The following is a 7,368-nucleotide window of genomic DNA, read 5'->3' as shown; positions in this document are numbered from 1 at the left end:
GAATCAATCCGAGTTAAAGTAAGTTGAATAGAGGCGAGGGAAGCTCGGTGGAGCTTTGATACCCAAGGCCTCACCGGTGTTACAAGGCGGCGCAGTCACGCATTCAACTTACAGAAATCGTCAAGAACTTCGAAGTATGCTTAAAAGAGTAACCAATATTTTTCGAATGATTTTCCTGTTAAGCTCGTTACCCTATCGGTCTCGTTCTAGTCAAAATTTTAGGCTTAGGTTCGCGTTTGGTGTCGTTTTCCTAAGGCGGGCAAGAAGAGAACGGTGATGAAATCTGAACCCTTATCTTGTATAGCCAGTCCTTGCCCTTTACTAGGAAATTAAGGCAGCCGTTTTCAAGTCCTCAACATATATGCATACGAAGGAAGACAGTAACTCGCTGACAGGGGATTCGCGAGTGTTTCGACAAACTTACCTCACGTACCAGACGGGGGATGAACCTTTGTAGTCGACTCGGGACACGACTCCTATGTCATGTACGAACCCGAGGGGCCGAGGTGATATCGCAATCACCGTCCTTCTCTGCAAATAGTTTATATTTAAACTACCCTTCCGTAGGGTTTAAAAATAATGTCCCAAAATTTAAAGTCCAAAGTCCAAAAATATAAAGTGCAAAAGAAAAAGAAAGTCTAAAAAAAAATAAAAATCTACAAAAATAAAAATGTCTCTCTTTTTTTTTGTCTCTTTCTTTTTATAAAATAAAAAAAATCTTCTTCTTTCGCCCCTTTCGCTTTGCCTTTCACTCGAAGTCTTTAAGTATTCACCAAAAGCTTTGGCAAAATTTTCTTTCGCTCCAAATTCCGAATTCTGTAGGAAAAAGACAAAAACCCAAAAACGTAAAGAAGAACAAATAAAATAAAAACCTAAAAAAAATAATCTAAAACCTCTAGCCTAAAGACAAGTCCGCGTCTGCGGCGCCAAAAATTTGATGTGTTTTCAAAGTTGTTGTAGTAATAAGATTCGTTCAAGACTTGTGAAAGCAGATTTTAGACTTAATTTTAAATAACAAATATAGAAAACTTAAATAAAAGTGATATGAAAAATATGGAGAAGATTGGGGCTATGGATTCCACTAATTACCAATATTAAAGTGATTTATATTCTCTAATTATAATTATGCAAATCTTTCTTTCAAATTGATTCTTAATATTGCAAAAGTTGATTTTTTAGAAATAACAATTGTAAATCGAAAGTATGGGACATCAAAACCCTAGGCTAGCATGCTCCATCAATTGAAATGACAATTGTTTAACAAAAACCATTTTATCTATTTATTTATCAAGGCAAATAATCATATAATAATTGCATAAATTAAATAGAATAGAGATTACCACATTTCATTGGCGAAATAGCTTCCTCCGTCGCCCCAGAGGATGGGCTTAGCTCATCATTGTGTAAACTTGCTCAAAATATTGATTCATGCTCAAAATTTGTTTATAAAGATGAAATGGAGAGAAAATAATGAAAATCGGGTGTTTGCAACGTTTATAATTATTGCAAAACACTGTTACAAATAATGATAAAAAAAGAACTGTTGTTGTATCTCTGCGACCCTCATGTGGTTGTCGTTGTCACTGTTGATAAACGACTGCCTCTGGTGGTCTTTTGTTCTTCGTGTTCTTGGTGCAACAGCAGAAACAGAGTTCTGAAAACTCTTGATTCACGCCTCCTGAGCTCTCCTCTCGACCCCAAACTCTCCGTCCCCCCCTCTCTGCAACATCATAACCCTTTATATATCCAGTAGCACCAAGAAATCTCGCTATAACTCAAGATAATTCTCTCTTAACTCGGCCTTGATGAAAAATATCTGGGAATATTTTCTTCCCTGATTTAGCTTCTCACGCTGTTTCCCCACTCCAAATTACTCTCAACGCATCCAGTCATTGTCCAGAAGTGTTCCAACATGCAGCAGCCACGCGAAAATCTCTTGGTCACTCAAACAGGACTCGGAATGGAAAACCAACCCGTGATGCTCTGATTTCATATCTTGGGTTATCTATCCAAATTTGATCGAAACAAACACCTGTACCATCTCTGTTAGGATATATCACAACTACCCATGAAGTTTCAGCGATTGAATCGCACAAAAACTCCTCCAAAATCCGATCGAAAAATCTGCCTGTGAATGGAAATGTTTTCCCGCCAAAATATTTTTTTGAAATGTTGAAGATGAAGTGCACCTATCCTTTTCTGGGGTGCGAATAGCAGATGGGTGCTGAGGACAAATTTGGGTACTGAGGATGAATTTGGGCTACGCGTAACCTTAGGTGTCCCTTAGCCAAATCTGGGGTTCGTATAGCAAATGTCCTCCAGGGGTCCAAATAGCACTTTTTGAGCAAATTTTTCCGCACAAGTGTATTTCTCCAAAAACACCTACACAAACATAAAAACACCATAATAAGTACAAAATCAAGCACTAGCAATAGAGACACTGAGGACAATTCAGACACAAAAATGTGTCTATGCACAGTACTCACATGGAGGTAGAACCGAACTTGTTTTGGTAGAACCGTGAAACCCATAATTGGTGATTTGATATGATAATCAATCACATAGTTCTTGGAATTCAGACGAACCAATTCTAAACTTGTTTGAAAGTGTGGCAAATCGTTTCCAAGATTGTAAGTATGAAAAAAGACTTGCAAAGTAAAGATGTCGACATACTTTGAACATGTGCAGTAACTCTTATCATTAATTGTTCAAAGATATTCCTTAATAGCTAAAGGAGAATCCCAGGATCGAAATAAATTGGGAATCTTTTAATTAAGGTTTCTTAGTTTTTATATGCTATTTAATTTCCATAAATTAAATGCATATCTTTAGAAAATAATAATTAGTAATGTGCATTTACTGATTATAGATTTTTCTATTGGGATTTCGGTCAATATTTGGAAAGTGCATTTCCAGGAGTTATGAAAACCGATTTTGTGTTTATTGTATATCTTTGAGAATATTAGGTTTTGGAAATTCCTTCGTATCCAAACTTCCTTGTCTATAAATATTGAAGTTTGCATTTCTAGCAAACTAATCCTCAGAGCCAGCAAAACTACCTAGTTGTGTTGTTACTGGTGGAGTCGACTATTCGGAGAGGAAAGTAACCTAATTAGTCGAAATCTCTTACGGCCGCTCAGTTTAAAGACTTCTATGGGATTGAGAACTCTATTAGTACTATTGGTGGGAAACTAGATAATTGCGATTTATCTTTTGTTTTCGATTGATTTGATTGACTAACGGTTGTTGAACTTTGATTGCACCTAGTTTTTTTATGCTTGATAATCTTCTCTTCTGATATAAGACTCACTCAAACTAGATTGAAGTATCGACGGGGATCTTTAGACTGTTTGTAGATCTAAAGACGTCTTGTGATAATCCAACGTTAACAGACTTCGTTCTGTGTGTGATTGATCACAAGATATTCAAGTTGATTGTGTGCAGGTGCTGATTGAAGATTAAAGAAGATTCGAAGACAAGAAGACTTTTTGGGTTCATAATCTTTGGTGTACACAATACTTGTTTCGGCTGGAAAGGGATCCAACTATAATCGGTTTATCTTTGTGATATATTAGATTTATTAGTTGAGTATATCGGCATCAATACACTTCTTTGTGATTAATAGTATTGATTGCATAGTCTAACAATTATTTCGGTAGTTGTTGAGAGATTGATCTAAGGACCCGACAAAGGAGTTTAGGCTAAACGGAAGAGTCTTTGTCAGACTCATATCACGTTGTTTGAAAAGAGTTGTTACCGAACAGATATGTTGTTACTTTATTGTCTGGAATACGAACCAATGGAATTGTTCCAAGTGCATGAGTTATTTACAAGTTGGAGGCGCAGGGATACTGAGGGAACTAGGTGAACTATAGGTTTAGTTGCTTGGTCTCAACTATACGAAGTTGGTTTGATTTTGTATAGCGGCTTAATTCTGAGAGTATTCAATTTTGGACTAGGTCCCGGGGTTTTTATGCATTTGCGGGTCATTTTCTTCTATTTTCCGCAATTATAATTGTGTTTATTATAATTTAAAGTAAATCGCACAAACGTTAATTTCTATTTACTTGATAGACAATCCCTAGAGTTTGTATCCATAGAAGATCACACGAAGTGTGAACCGATTAGTTGTATTGTTTCGACTCAGTCCATAGACAATCACTTTCGGAAAAGAACTTAGAGGTGGAAAAGTTTTAGATTGAGGTATATTTGGGTACCCTCGTCTTTTCAAATATAGTCCAGGATAGATACTAAGACTAATCATAAACATGACGAGGCATGTACTGGTTCACACTGCTCGTATTGACCTCCATCAAACATTTTGATATACTAGATACGAGACAAAGCAGATATTCTGGTACAATGCTAGATTTAGAATCTCGAGGTAGATAATGAGTAATCATTGACGGAACGATGCATGTTTAGGGTCACTCTACTCGGTATTGACCTCTGCCATACATTTCGTTCTACCAGATATGGGACAAAACATATCATTTCCTACAATCCTAGATTTAGAGTCTAGAGATAAATATTGTGAGTAATCTTAGACGCGACGATGCATGTTTAGGTTCACACTGCTTGGTATTGACCCAGTCATACATTTATGAGATAAAACACATATTTTGGTACATTACCAGATTTAGAGTCTCGAGATAGATATTACGAGTAATCATAGACGTGGTGATGTATGTTTAGGTTCACACTGCTCGTTATTAACCTCCGTCATACATTTCAATCTACCAAATATCGGACAAAACTTAACTTTTGGTACATTCCCAGATTTAGAGTCCGGAGATAGATATTACGGGTAATCATAGGCGCGACGATGCATGGATAGGTTCCCAGTACTCTTTATTGACATTCGATATACATTATGATCTTCCATATATTGGACAAAGCCCTAATACTTTGGTACATTGCCGGATTTGTAGTCCATGATAGATATTACGACTAATCGTAAACGTAACTAAGCATGTTCCAGTTCACAGTGCTCGGATTGACCTCTATCATACATTCTGATATAATATATACGATATAAAACAGATCTCTTGGTACAACCTTAGATATAGAATCTCGAGGTAGATATAAACCTAAATTAGAATGTAAATACAAACCTAAAGTTGAAACCCTAGACTTTCTTCGTTTAGTTTTTCCTTTTCTATCGGTGTTACACACTAACTCTCTGAAATATAACAACACCGAACCAAGGTCTCCAAATCTGAACCCAAGAATAATTCATAGAAAACCGATCGTCAGAAAATCTTGATCCATCTGTTATTCTCCAAATCACGAGATCAGAAATTGCTCAACTCTGTCAACAAATCACGAAACCTAAAAACAACAATTCAATCAACATCTGTTGGTATTGGAAGGTCAGATTGTTAGTTTTTGTAATGTAATTTTTTTTTTGGAAGTTTCATTCGTTTATGGTTAGGTGTTTTAGTTTTGTGATTCTTTTCAGTTTCTGGTTTAAGGTATTATGTCACAACGGAGTTTAATTTATGATATTAATCTAAACTTCCTCAACAATAACTTCAATGGAAAAGACCAGTGACTTTGAAAGGTAATGATGTTAATTTTTGGTTTTTTAGCCAAAATTATTTTAACATGATGACTACATGGATTGAATTCTGTTTTTAATTTACCCTAACAAGTTGAATTTGATTTTAATTTATTCTTAAAAAAATAGGTTATTTTATGGCAGTGGCAATGGCCATTTTTATATTTATCTTTGCAAAAAGTCACATAAATTGGTGAGACATTTTTTTATGTGAATGTTCTTTTGATTAAAGTTATACTTTGGTTCTCTTTTAACGGGTTATATTAATAATGCTTATGTTGCAACCTGGTGTTTCTCTATCAAGTTATATGTATCAGGATCCTTCATCAACCTCGGTTTATTTGGATACTGGACATTTAGGTATAAGATTTATTATAAACCGCTCTTTGTTAGAGTTTGACATGTTTTTACTTACTGCAGTCGTGGTGACGAGATAAGATAAATTGCGGAAGATTATATTGGTTGAAGTGTGCAGGACGTCGTTACATCTGCCCCGGGCATTGTATCACTCTGTCCAAGATAATCTTCGGCAGTTTCACTCATTGCTGACGTAAGATCTACGTTAATTGTACGAGGAAAAACTATGTTGTTTTTTTTACTGTTGATATGGAATTAGTTTGCTTTTTTATTATGAAGAATGGCTTTGTGTAGATACTGGCCAGTTGTCTTCTATACTATTGGTGAGTGGAATTCATTAACTTTTTAGGTCTTGGGTTCGTTCCATAATGTTAGATGATCTACCATGATAATGGTTTTATTAAAACACTGCTGCGATTGATATTTTCATATGGATGGCTTAGATTTTCAATTGTACATAGATAAGCTTATTAGGTTATTTTGTAAATTAAATCTCAGTGAATTGTGTTTCCTATTTTTTTTAATATGAAATGGACAGGAGTCAGTCAGACGTGATACTAGTGCGGCCCTCAATACATTTCCTATTCGATATGTTGTCTGACCAAGTCCAGTTGAAGCGTTGCAATCCTCGCGACAAAACTGAGGAACGATATACGTAATCCTATTGCTGCCCTCACTACATTTTTGAAAATCACGTAGTGATTGCTACACTGGTATCACGTTTATCGTTCCTCCGACGTGGCGTGGATTACACCGCATCCCATTTCAGCTGGACTTGGGCATATAACTATCAAATATGAAATGGTGTCAGGAATTTTCAACATGCTTGATTAATTTAGATACAAGATGGTTGAATTAGATTACAGTGACATGTATAAGATTTTTCAGTGTTAGACTGTTATTGAATTAGTCGGTGGTTAAGTGCTTAAATCAATTGTAATGCCTTTTTTCATATGGTGGAATTTTATCAACGAAATAGGTGTGCAGAATTTTCTGTTCATATATCTCAGTCGAGTTTCTTTAGGGTTTTGCATTACCTGAATTGTAAAAAATGTTAGGTTAAGAGTTTTCATGTTCGCGGTTGCTTGGTAGGTGTGTAGTCTTGGGGAGAGAGTTAAAGCACCAGCTGACCAACATTTGAGGAGAAAGTTAAATCACCAAATAAACGCAGGGCGGTCAAATCACGTCACTTCTGATGTTCTTTAATGACTTGCATCTCCATTGGGTTTTTATGACGCAACATCATTCATCTTTCCTAATGTGTAGATTTCTTACTTAATATAGATAGTCACTTCGAAGTTCGTTAGTTACATATTCGTTGTATGATTATGTTACATTTTCCAGATAACACATTTCATGTAGAGAAAACAAATAAACACTTTCCCTACAATTACGGTTTGTAGTAATTGTAATTTATTTTTTGATTTACACGTCAAATCCCCTAATCTCTT

Source organism: Papaver somniferum, chromosome 8 (assembly GCF_003573695.1).
Source record: "Papaver somniferum cultivar HN1 chromosome 8, ASM357369v1, whole genome shotgun sequence".
In the NCBI taxonomy this organism is placed as follows: domain Eukaryota; kingdom Viridiplantae; phylum Streptophyta; class Magnoliopsida; order Ranunculales; family Papaveraceae; genus Papaver; species Papaver somniferum.
This window is presented reverse-complemented; position numbering follows the sequence as displayed.